Source organism: Theropithecus gelada, chromosome 6, assembly GCF_003255815.1.
Source record: "Theropithecus gelada isolate Dixy chromosome 6, Tgel_1.0, whole genome shotgun sequence".
Lineage (NCBI taxonomy): Eukaryota > Metazoa > Chordata > Mammalia > Primates > Cercopithecidae > Theropithecus > Theropithecus gelada.
In genome coordinates, this window is record NC_037673.1 from 153,289,788 (window position 1) to 153,303,582 (window position 13,795).

At 38.8% G+C, this 13,795-nt stretch overlaps 1 protein-coding gene across 3 annotated transcripts in view; it reads left to right on the plus strand.

The window, feature by feature from the left end:
• SGCD (sarcoglycan delta) overlaps positions 1-13,795 on the plus strand; it is a 1,194,387-nt gene that overhangs the window by 1,166,548 nt on the left and 14,044 nt on the right. The window lies entirely within an intron of this gene.

A 13,795-nucleotide genomic window follows, 5' to 3' on the forward strand; every position in this document is an offset into this window, starting at 1 on the left:
GCTACCACATATATTATTTGGCTTTTATGAGGTTCTGAAGGTCGCTCCCCAAAGTAACAAAAGCCATTGTCTCCATTCTCTGAGGATGGAAACAGAATATGATCTAAAAGCTTGTCTAGGTTTGGAAGTGATTAATGTAGATTCTTATGATGAAGGAAATGAAAACGAGAAATCTGGGTAAGTAATCACTGTTTCAACAAAAACAATTTCAACAAAAAATGAGCCTGAGACAGAGAACAAACTGATAATGCCAACAGCAAATAAATTATTCTCTGAGTTTTCAAAACAGACTTTGTGATAACATTTAAAGTTTTGTAGGATTTTTTTGATTCATGAGACTTCCAAGTACAGCCAAGAAGGAAATGGACCCAGTTTCCCCATGTTTCACAGGTCCATTAAGTGGAATTTGAGCTGAGCAGAGGTTTCAACTGAATGCAGAAATGTGCCATGAAAGGAAGGTTTGATAGAGAAAAATCTCAGAGCTTGATAAACCTGGGAGAGATGACCAATTTTCTCCTTGTCGTATTCCCTGGGCCAAAAACTACACGTCTTCAAACATGAGCTATGAAACCCTCTCAGAGGGTAACAGAGGCTGGGCACTTTGGAACTCTGGTCAGAGCTTTGCCTCATGTCTAGCTATAGAAATGAGAGCATTTCAGAGGAAGTGTTTGGGAGGATGCAATGTACACGGCGAATTAGCTAGACAATCAGTTCCTCAACTGCACCTTCCTAGTCTCACCAGCCAAAAAGAGACAGTGGATGCTCCATGGAATTCAATTATATTTTCAAGTTTTTTTTTCTTTTTCTTTGAGACGGAGTCTCGCTGTCATCCAGGCTGGAGTGTGGTGGCTCAGTCTCGGCTCACTACAAGCTACACCTCTCAGGTTCACGCCATTCTCCTGCCTCAGCCTCCCGGTTAGCTGGGACTACAGGCGCCTGCCACCACACCTGGCTAATTTTTTGTATTTTTAGTAGAGATGGGGTTTCACCATCTTAGCCAGGATGGTCTTGAATTCCTGACCTTGTGATCTGCCCACCTCGACCTCCCAAAGTGCTGGGATTACAGACGTGAGCCACCATGTCCGGCCTCAGGTTTCTTTTTCTTGGGGTTTTATACACAACGTATCATTAACTCAGAGATACGAAAATACTCCACCAACCACGATCACATACACCTCCCACTTTACTATCTCTAGCCCTACATGTCCACATTTCTGCTTGATGACTTATACATCTTCCAATTGACATATTTCAAACTGAACTCACAATTTTCTGTCCTTATATTCTATAAGCATTCTGCTTATTCTCTTCCCTCTCTCAGTGGCTGACCTCCACCATCTACCGGTAATAAAATCTACAGCACTAGAAATCAGCCTTGATCCAGTACACCACCAAATCCAAATCACCATCTTCTCCCACGTGGATAATAACAGACTCCTAGCTACTTTCCTTGCAGTCCTCTTGCTACCTCTTGTGCACTCTCCGCTCTGTTAGAGAAACAGAAAAAACTAGACATACATAGATTTACTATAAGAAATTGACTCACACAATTACAGAAGCTGAAAAGTACCATGATCTGCTGTCTGCAAGCTGGAGTGCTGATGGTGTTGTTCCAGTTCACGTCAGAAGGACTGAGAACCAAGGAGTAGATGGTATTTATATAAATTCCAATCTGAAGGCAGAATACTGATGTCTTAAGTAGGCAGACAGGCAACGTTCTCTCTCACTCAGTTTTTTGTTCTATACAGGTTACCAATAGATTAGATGAAACCCACCCGCATTAAGGAGGAACCTGCTTTACTCTTCAGATTCAAATGTTAATCTCATCCAGAAATACCCTCACAGACACACCTAGAATAATGTTTGACCAAATGTATGGGTACCTTTGGTTTAGTCAAGTTGAAAAATAAAATTAACCATCACAGGAATCTTTTTTGCTCCTTATATCACCATTTAAAATCCTTATTCTGCAAAGCCATACCTCACTTGCTTCCTACCTTTTTTTTTTTTTTTTTTTTTGAGATGAAGTTTTTGGTCTGGTGCCCAGACTGGAGTGCAGTGGCACAATCTTGGCTCACTGCAACCTCTGCCTCCTGGGTTCAAGTGATTCTGCTGCCTCAGCCTCCCCAGTAGCTGGAATTACAGGCACCCACCACCACACCTGGCTAGTTTTTGTATTTTCAATAGAGACAGGGTTTCACCACGTTGGCCAGGCTGATTTCAAACTCTTGACCTCAGGTGATCCACCTGCCTCGGCCTCCCAAAGTGCTGGAATTACAGGCATGAGCCACCGCACCCAGCCCTGCCTCTTATTAATACCGCATTATGTACTTTGTTTAAATTTCTTTTAACCCACAAAATTACTTTCTTTCTACAAGTCTTTATGCTGCATGCTGGTCCCTCTGCATTTCTGTGTCCCCTTAAGCCCAGTAGAATCAATGTTTATTAAATAAATCAACTAGCTCTACACTGGGAAAGAAGAGTGGATTCAAAATAATGTTTTGTAATGGCCAAGCTTGCCTTTCATAAAAGCAAATCTCGAAATGGTTTTGCTCTAGAGGACAGAATATCACTGCTTTCTGAGAGAAATAGTCTTCAAATGAGACTAACCAATCCATTTCTTAAATCTTTAGAGCAGAAGCCTAGAATATTATGCATAGATTTTTCTTTCAACAGCTCTCTACAAACCTAGCAGCTTCATTGATAAAATTTAAATACCTATTTGAGATAAGAAGGAACTTGAGTTTCAAAGTGACCCTTATTTGACTTAAAAGTAGAACTTAAATAATTAGAGAAGATTATGTTCCTTCTTCCTATTTTCTGGTGCTTATTTTTTTTAAGCCAATTTCTATAATGCAAGTTGAAATTGGTTCCCCTGAGTACCATGTGTTCAAGCCAAAGCAGGCAGTTAAAACAGGGATACCTGAGCCAGAAATAGTAGTGCACACCTGTAATCCCAGCTATTCTGGGGGCTGAGGCAGGATTGCTTGAGCCCAGGAGTTCAAAACCAGGGCAACATAGTGAGACCCCTGTCTCTAAAAATAAAACAGGGATAACAAAGTGGGGTGGATTTATAATGTATCAACCTAGCTGAGCTGGAACTACATTTCCCAAAATCCTTTCCTGAGTTAGCATGGCTGCATGACGTTTGGAAAGTGAGAATGCAGCATCTGCCACACTCCTTTGGGGCTGGTAAATCAGTGAAGAGCCACAGGCACTGTTGGAGATCACCTGCTCGATTACCTTGCTAGTGTGGGGCAGCAGCCCGAGACTTTAGTCTTTTGGCTCCCACCATTTCTCTTCTAGCTTTTCCAGCTCCTGGGCTAGGTACATGCTGAGTTTCAGGAAGAAAGACAGAAGTGGTGGGAGATTGTCGTGGGTTCCAGTTCATCATCATTCTTCCCTACTTCACACCCATCTTTTTTTCCTGACTCCCACCCCACTGACTTCAAGCTCCAGCATCAGACACAAAGACAACCTTACCTAGATTGTTTAACCAGGTCTCCAAAATGTGTAAGGACAAATTCCTATAATACACGGAATTATATATCTCATTCATAGATGTTATCTTTCTCTAATGGAGCCATGATCAACAAACCTCCATGGAGCTTTCTAGCCAATTGACGACTCTTCAGCTGGATGTGATTCTCAGAAAGTTGCCACATCCATAATTTAAAAAGAAGTTGCCAACTTTTAAAGTTGACTTGATTTTACCATACCATGTCAAATTCCATAATCTTTTGAAAAATCAGAAACCTGGACATCTAGGGCAACACAGATGGTAGTTTTAAGTTCCCTAACCAGGCCACCCTCTGAAAACAATTAAGATTATTCAACATTCAAGCCCTAAAGGAGCATGAGAACACAGAGACATCAACTGATCGTTGAGGCCCCTTTAATTTTATAGATTTTGCTAACCTAGATGAAATTTAGCTTCAGTTTTCATGGGCTCCTGGGTTATGGGAACAAAGCAAATCTTGGGGTTCACTGAAGTGGGGAGTCTTAGAGATTTCACAGATGAAACTGGGGCCCCCACATACCAAAGCCTCAGTGTAAGGATGAAATAGAATCTAATCTGCCTAGTCTTCCCTACCTGGCCCTTCCACTCAGAGGACTACAAGGGAAATTGCCTGTCTTAAACCTCTGCACTGAACGAAAGGGAAAAAAATAAATCTCTCTACCACTTGATAACTTCAAACTGGCCTTCACTCTGGCCTGTAGCCTGGCTGAATTCTTATTACTTGGATGGGCCTGAAACCTCAAGCAGAGAAATTAGTTTACAGTGGGTCTAAGTTCATCCAAGTTCATGGTGGTACCAGTGTGTGATGGAAACAAATGCAAATCCTCTCTAGAGAAAACCATCTTAAATTCAGGCTTCAAATAATTCCTGCAGATAAAAATCCAAGCAATATGAACTCACAGTCAAGAAGTACAAAATACACTCACAAACAAGGCACCGTGAGCAAGACAGCAGGCAGGAAAACAAGGCAGCCAATGTAGACCCACAGAGACTTCAGGTATGAGAATTAGCAGAGGAAAAAACAAGGTAAGTATGTTTACTATGCATAAAGAAACACATGAATAAATTAAGAGTAAAAAATAAAGGCATATAAAAATAACTGATTAGAAAAGAAATGAAACAGAATTGCTAGAAATGAAAATATAATCTCAAAAGGCAAAACTCCAATGAATATGAGAGATAGAGAAAAATAAATCAATATGAACATATATCTGAAGAATTACCTCAAAATCAGAGAGACAGAAGAATAGGAATGCTAGAGTAAGAACATCTAATCCAAATTGCAGAATGAATGAGGAGAGAGAGACTAGGGCAAGAACAGTTTTCAAAGACATATAAGGTGAGTATTGTCCTAAAGTGATGAGAGACACAGAACCACAAGTTTAAAGAGTAAAAAAAAAAAATTAAAATACTGCAAATAAAGTGAAATTTACATGTAAACTTATCAGAATGACACTATAGACCATCAGAGATAAAAAAGGAGTAGGAGAGGAAAAAAAAAACAAGTAGAAGTTCTGGGATTGAGGTTAGACTGACAGCTGATTTCTTCATGACAACAGTGAGAAGCAGAATATGAAGGAACAGCATCTTTAATACCTGAGAGAAAATGATTGTCAGTGCAGTGTTGTGGATATAGCCAAAGTCCCTCTCACACAGGAGGGCAAATTAAAGATCTATTCCAGAAAAACAAAACTGGGGGCTTACCCCAGAAGACATCTCCTAAAGGAAAATGTCAAGGATTCTTTTGATATTGGAAAGCCTAAGGTAACAGAAGGAATACGTAAAGAGTTAAATACATAGACATAAATAATGTTGCTTGTATAAACAATAGTCTTGCAGGATTAAACAATACAGAACTAAGAGAATTAAGACAGCCAGGTAGTATCCTGAGGCCAGATAAATAGATCAGGGTGTTTAGAAATAGATCAACACATATATGCTTAATTGATTTTCAACAAAAACATCAGTGCTGTTCAATAGGGAAAGGATTATCTTTTCAGCGAATGGAGCTGGAACAACTGGATAAACCTATTAGAAAAAATGAACACTATTCTTAACAATTAATTCAAGATGGATCGTAAATTTAAGCATAAATGCTAAAACTATAAAGATTCTAGAAGAAAACATGGGAAGAGTATCTTTGTGAACTTGGGGTAGTCAATGGTTTATTAGAGAAGGCACAAAGTAGTAAAAATTACAAATATTAATATATTGAAAGTTATCAAAATTAAAATCAAAATTTAAAGCTACTCATTAAGAGACACTGCTTTAAAAATGAAGGAAAAAAAAACTCATGGGTTGGGAGAAAATACTTGAAATATATACGAAAAAGAATTTTTACCCAGGATATATAACAAATCAATAACAAAAATACAAATACCCTAATTGTAAAAAGGTTGAGGGAGAGATTTAAAGAGACCCCTTCCAAATAAACGTAATGAACACCCAATAATCACATGAAAAGGTGTCTAACAACATTAGTCATCAGCAAAGTGAAAATCATAATAAAATACTATTATGTAGCCACCAAAATTTCTATAATTAAAAAGGCACTCAACATCAATGGCGATAGGAATGTAAAACTGCAAAACTATCTTGGAAAATAGTTTGACAATTTCTAATTGTGTTATTAATCTATTGCTGTGTAACACATTACCCCTAAACTTAGCAGTTTAAAAGCACAGACATTTATTCTTTCATTTTCTGTAGGTCAGGAATCTAGGTGCAGCTTAGCTGATGCCTCTGATTCAAGATTTTTATGAGGTTGCAGTTAAGCTATTGGACAGGGCAGTGATCTTATCAAATGCTGGACTAGAGGAGGGTCCACTTCCAAACGCGCTCCAGTGGTCACTGGCAGGATTAAGTTCTCTGTAGACTGTTGGACTGAACACCTTAGTTTTTCTTGGGTTCATGGCCTCCTCTCCCTCAGTTTCTCGGGCCTCTCCACAGGGCAGCTATCAACATAGCAGCCGGCTTCCCTCAGACTGAAAGAGTGAGAACAAGAGCCTAAGATGGAAGCCACAGTCTTTTTACATCTTAAGCTCACAAGTGATACCCCATAAATTTTGCCATATTCTATTTGTGTAGAAGCAAGTCATTACATCCACATAAGGGCATGAATGCCAGGAGACAAGGGTTCCTGGGGACCATTTTAGATGCTGCCTCACCACACACATTAAAGACAAGCCTATCTTGTGACCTAGGCATTCCACTCAAAGCTGCCTATTCAAGAGAAATGAAAACTTTTCTTCAAAAAGACCTGTGTAAGAATGTTCATAGTACTTTCTACAAAATAGCCACAAACTGGAAACAACCAGATATCAATTAACAGTAGAGTAGGTAAACAAATCATGGTGTATTCATGCAATCAACCACTACTAAGCAATAAAAAGAATGAACAACTGATGAACAGAGCCACACGGAAGAATCTCTAGTTTCAAAAGTCATAAAAGAGTAAAAACTATTGTTCTCATTATATGAAGTTCAAAAACAAGCAAGACTTATCTGTGGTGCTAGAAATCAGAAGAATCGTGCCACTGGAGGGTGGTGGGTGCGAATGCAGAGAAGCATGAGGTGACTTCCTAGGGTAGTGGTAATGGATGCGATGGTGATTACCTGAAACTAGACATTTATCAAAATTCATCAAAGTATATTATTTTGTGCACTTCACTGTAAGTTTTACCTCAATAAAAAGTCATCTGAAATTTTTAAAAATTCAGTTATATGAAAGACATCTAAAACAGAATAGTTGATATTTAAAATGACAGAAAAATGTGTCCAAGTCAAATAACAGAAGCATAGTGGAACAACTACACAATAGGCAAATAAATTTTAAGACAAAGCACTACAAGAAATAAAGAGTATCACTGTATATTAAGATAAAGAAGATAGAACAATTCCAAGCTGGTATGTATCTAATAACATGGCTCTTTTAGTAAATGATAAAACAGATAAAAATATATATGGATATTCAAAAAATTTGAGTGGAACAACTAAATTACTTGAGTTAATAAGACATGTAATATGGCACCAACGACTGAAGAACACACATTCTCTTCAGATAAGCATGCAAGGTTTATAAAAATTGATACATACTGAGCCAAAAAGGTGGGGGTTTTTTTTGTTTTGTTTTTTTTTTTTTTTTGAGATGGAGTCTTGCTCTGTTGCCCAGCCTGAAGTGCAGTGGTGTGATTTCAACTCACTGCAACCTCCACCTCCGGGGTAGCTGGGATTACAGGCATGCGCCACCATGCTCAGCTAATTTTTGTATTCTTAGTAGAGATGGGGTTTCACTATGTTGGCTAGGCTGGTCTCGAAATGCTGACCTCAGGTGATCTGCCCACCTCAGCCTCCCAAAGTGCTAGGAGTGCTAAGCGCCCGGGCTCTGTTTTTAAAGAATTCATGTTATACAGAAAATGTTCTCTATTACAAGATTGTCAGTTCAAAAACTGACAGTCTATACCAGAAATACTAGAAATCTATACTAATAAATCTTACATATTTCTAAAACTAAAGAACACCCTTCTATAAACCTCATAGGCCAAAAGAGAAGTCATATTAAAATTAGAAAACATTTACACCTATATTATAAATATTCCTTTGGGATGCCATCAAAGAAAAATTCATAACCTTAAATACATATATTAAAATTTGGAAAGGCAAAAATTAACAAAACAGCACATTTTAGAACTTAAAACTGGAGAATTATCTGGGACAAAACAGATAAATTTATGAACTAGAAATAAATAGATCAGACTGACAGACCCAAAAGTTAGCTCTTCGAAAGGACTAATAAAATAAACCTCTGGAAGTACTGTTCAAGGGAAAAAGACATGAATAAAAACATGTGGGACCAAAAAAAAAAAAGACAGCTACAAATGCAGGGGGCATTTTATTTTTTATTTTTTAAAATCTTTATCAGTGTACAAGAGAATAGCATTTTAAAATAAGGATATTATTTTTTAAAAACTTCGTCAATAAACTTTAAAACTTTATATGAAATGGAAAAAAAAAAAAAAGCTAACTTACAAAAACCAACTGGAGAAGAAACACCAAACCTCTATGAGGCTATAATTATTCTTTTTAGTGGAAAAACATATATTTTTCATGCCAGAGGGTTTATCAATGTGTTTAAGCATACAAGGCACAAATAATTCTAATCTTTCGTAAAAAACTCTGGATTATAGAAAAGTGATAGAACCTGACATTGGTATTACAAGAAAGAAAAATTATAGAACACACTCTTATGAATACAGATGCAAATTACCAAAAATAATGAAATATTTTCAGAAATATATAGAAAAGATAATACATAATGACAAAGTTGGGCTCAAGCCAAAAACACAGGAATGGATGGTTGTTGGAAAATTAATATAATTCACCACATTAATATATTAAGGAGAAATATATTATCTTAATAGATATTCCATTATATATTATAAAATAGCACTTGATTAAATAGTATTTGAGAAAATTCACATTAATTAATGATAGAAACTTTTGGCAAAATGAGAATAGAAGAGAACTATCTTGTTAAAAGGCATTAGGGGAGAAAAATCCTAGAACAAAAAACATACTTAATGGTAAATTGTTGAAAATTTCCTTTTTAAAGTGAGGAAGAAGCAAGGTTTTCATTTCTTCTAATCAACACTGTATTGTATGGTTCTAGAAAGTATAGTATAAAAAGAAAAAGAATTAGTATAAGAAATGATAGCCACACGCAGTGGCTCCTGCCTGTAATCTCAGCATTTTAGGAGGCCGAAACAGATCACTTGAGTTCGAGATCACAGGAGTTCAAGATCAGCCTGGCCAACATGGCGAAAACCCTGTCTCTACTAAAAATACAAAAATTAGCCAGGTGTGGTGGTAGACACCTGTAGTCCCAGCTACTTGGGAGGCTGAGGCTGCAGTGAGCCAAGATTGTGCCACTGCACTTCAGCCTGGGCAATAAGAGCGAAACTCTGTCTCAAAAAAAAAAAAAAAAAAAAGATATAAAACTTTCACAAATTAACATAATTTATAGTTGCAATGAAAACCTAAAATAATCTACAGACAGATTATGAAAAACAGCTTATCTAGGTGTTGACTTTTAAGATCAACATACCAAAAAAGTCAATTAGATGTCTATATTTCAGGAAAACAGGATATCTATATTCCAGGGAACAGGAGAATGAGAAATACTGTTTAAAAAAATACTCTTTTCTTTTTTATTATTATTATTATTTTTGAAGACAGAGTCTTGCTCTGTTGCCCAGGCTGGAGTACGGTGGCGCTATCTCGGCTCACTGCAAGCTCCGCCTCCTGGGTTCACACCATTCTCCTGCCTCAGCCTCCCGAGTAGCTGGGACTACAGGCACCTGCCACCACGCCCGACTAATTTTTTGTATCTTTTGCAGAGACGGGGTTTCACCGTGTTAGGCAGGATGGTCTGGATCTCCTGACCTCGTGATTCGCCCGCCTCGGCCTCCCAAAGTGCTGGGATTATAGGTGTGAGGCACCGCGCCTGGCCAAAAAAATACCATTTTCAATAGCTACAAAAGGTTAAACTATTGAAATACATCAAAGAAAACATAAGTAATTAGAGATAGCTACAGTGTTCACAGATTGAATTTGAATCCCATCCAAATTCCAACAGAATTTCCTTATGAAACTTAAGTTCATTCCAAAATGTATGTGGAAGACCCAAGAATTGCTAAGACATTCTTGAATAAGAATAAGGTAAGAAGACTTGCCTTATGAAGTATAAAGAATTTTAAAACTCAAATAAGTAAGCTCCAAATTTTTTTTTTTTTTTTTTTTTTTTTTTTTGAGACGGAGTCTTGCTCTGTCACCCAGGCTGGAGTGCTGTGGTGCAATCTCGGCTCACTGCAAGCTCTGGTTCCCAGGTTCACACCATTCTCCTGCCTCAGCCTCCCAAGAAATTGAGACTACAGGCACCCACCACCATGCCTGGCTAATTTTTTGTATTTTTTTTTTTTTAGTAGAGACAGGGTTTCACCATGTTAGCCAGGATGGTCTCGATCTCCTGACCTCGTGATCCACCTGCCTCAGCCTCTCAAAGTTCTGGGATTACAGGTGTGAGCCACCGTGCCCGGCCTACAATTTTTAATTAAACAATATTTTGCAGGGATAGACAAAGAGAATAGACTAGAAACCCCCAAAACAGAGCCATAAACGTATAGGAATATTATTTATGATGGAGCTAAATATTGGCTTTTTCAACATCTGTTAAGATAATCTCCATCTCTTTCGACCCCAACCTCAGACTATAAACAAAATTAAATACCTGATGAATTAGAGACATAATGAAAAAAGAAAACATAAAACCTTTGAGAACAATATAGAAGAGCTTCATGACCTCAGTGTAGGGAAGGAATGCTCAGGTAAGATACAGAAAGCACAATCCCTATTCCAAAAATCATAAATTTGTCTGCATTAAAATGTAAAACCTCTGTTCATCCACAAATGCTAAATATAAAAGACAAACCACAAATGGAAAGAAATTGTCAACACATAGAACTGCTAAATATTTTTCAGATTATATAAAAGTATTCCACAAACCACACAAAAATCAAAATAGACAAAAATAGAAATAAAATGGATGAAAATATTTCACTGAAGAAAATCCCAAATGGCTTACAAATGACAAGATGCTTAACTCCATTAATAATTAGGTAAATACGGCCGGGCGCGGTGGCTCAAGCCTGTAATCCCAGCACTTTGGGAGGCCGAGACGGGCGGATCACGAGGTCAGGAGATCGAGACCATCCTGGCTAACACGGTGAAACCCCATCTCTACTAAAAAATACAAAAAACTAGCCGGGCGAAGTGGCGGGCGCCAGTGGTCCCAGCTACTCGGGAGGCTGAGGCAGGAGAATGGCGTAAACCCGGGAGGTGGAGCTTGCAGTGAGCTGAGATCCGGCCACTGCACTCCAGCCTGGGCGACAGAGCCAGACTCAGTCTCAAAAAAAAATAAATAAATAAATAAATAATTAGGTAAATACAGTTTTAAAAGACAATGGCATCCCATTTCACACTCATTTCATACTTAGCAGTATCAAATGTCAGCAAGAAAGTGGAACAACTGGAACATTATACACTACTAGTGGGAAAGTCAATTGGAGCAACCACTTTGCAGAGCTATTTGTCATTATCTAATAAAGCTGTAGATATGCAGGTCCTTAGGAGTAGCAAGTCCACTCTCCCACATGAGTCTGAAAGAGACTTTTGCATTCAGGCATGAGGAGCTACACACAAGAATGTTCATGGTTGCACCATTTGTAAGAACAAAAACCCAGAACCAACCCAGTGTCTGACAGTAGAATGGACAAATAAATCATGGTATATAGTAACACTAGGGAAATTGAATAAATTACAGCTATGTGCTGAAATGTAGAATAACCTCAAACATCATATTGAGGGAGGAAAAGGAAAGTCATTATAGAATTATAAAGTGGAATTGTTCTGTGTGTGAAGTATGCAATAGTAGTATATTGTTTAAGGATGCAAATTTAGTCATTAAGAAAAGCAGGAAAACAGCAAACAAAATTCCTAATAGTTGTTACTCCCAGGGAGTGAAGGAAATAGAAGGGATAAGGAAGAGGGGCTCAGGTTGCTACAAAATTTGTTTTTTCTTTAAAAAGATGATAATTATACAAAACCATTGTCATTCTTTATAACTATGTCAAGAAACATTGTCATTCTCTCTCCCCCATCCCCCAAGATGGGGTCTTGATCTGTCTCCCAGGCTAGAGTGCGGTGGCTCAACCTCACCTCACTGCAACATCTCCCTCCCGGGTTCAAGCAATTCTCCTGCCTCAGCTTCCCGAGTAGCTGAGATTACAGGCACCTGCCACCATACCCGGCTAATTTTTTTGCATTTAGTAGAGATGGGGTTTCAACCATGTTGGTCAGGCTGGTCTTGAACTTCTGACCTCAGGTGATCCACCCGTCTTGGCCTCTCAAAGTGCTGGGATTCCAGGTGTGAACTACCGCGCTGGTCAGCATTGTCATTCTTTATACCATATTTATAATTTTATATTACTTTGTTTCTATTCCTAAAATGTAAGAATTCAGATCAAAATTCAAAACAGTTTCAATTTGGAAACACTAAAATCAGAAGCCCTGGCAACCACTGGCCACGTTAGATAGAACAGCAGCTGTTCCTGTAGACAGCATCTCCATCACCTCATTCACATTTAGGCCAGTGCCACATACCACATGTTACTGTTCTGGTAATGTCATTTTATTTACAGCTTTCTTATGGGTTACTCACTGACATCACCTATTTAAGTCTTGGTGGGGGCACCTGAGTTTATGACCCTTGGACTAGAGCAGTGCTTCTCAAAGTGTGGTCCCCCAAACAAGCAGCATCAGCATCACCTGGGAACTTGTTTCAAATGTGGATGTGTGGGCATCCCTCTAGACTTACTGAATCAGTAACCCTGGGGGTGGACCCAGCACTGTTTTCATAAGCCCACCAGGTGACTCTGATGCTTACATTTGAGAACCATTCTTCTTGAAGATATGGCACAGCCTGGCCCAGCCTAGCTGCAGCTCCCACCCTTCCTGGCCACTCCTCCTTTCTGCATCTCTTCAATGAGGCTCTTCTTTCTCCTCTGAGAGGGTTGCAGTTTCTCCTAATGGAAGTCGTGTTCATTTGCAAGAGCCAGCAGGACCCTTAACTGCCACCCCCATCAGGAGGAAACCTTCTTCCATTTTTCCTTACTACGTGCCATCTAAACAATTTTGTTGTGATCATTAATCTACGGGCAGAGGGTGATGGTCATCACTTCAGGAGTGACGCTCTCTGCAGTTTCCACAGGGCTTTTGTAGGAGCATATTAGTCCATTTTCTTACTGCTATAAAGAATCAGCTGAGTCTGGGTAATTTATAAAGGAAAGATGTTTCATTAACTCACAGTTCCCCATGGCTGGGGAGGCCTCAGGAAACTTACAATCATGGTGGAAGCTTAAGGGGAAGCAAGGAACCTTCTTCACAAGGTGGCAGGAAGGAGAAGTGCCAAGCAAAGGGTGAAAACCCCTTGTAAAACCATCAGATCTCATGAGAACTCACTATCATGAGAACAGCATGGGGGTAACCACCCCCATGATTCAATTACCTCCCACCAAGTCCCTCCCATGACACGTGGGGATTATAGGAACTACAATTCAAGATGAGATTTGGGTGGGGACACAGCCAAACCATATCAAGGAGCTTTATCTCAGTGGAAAGATTAGCATGTGAACAACTTCTGTTAAGTCTGCCTGAACATCA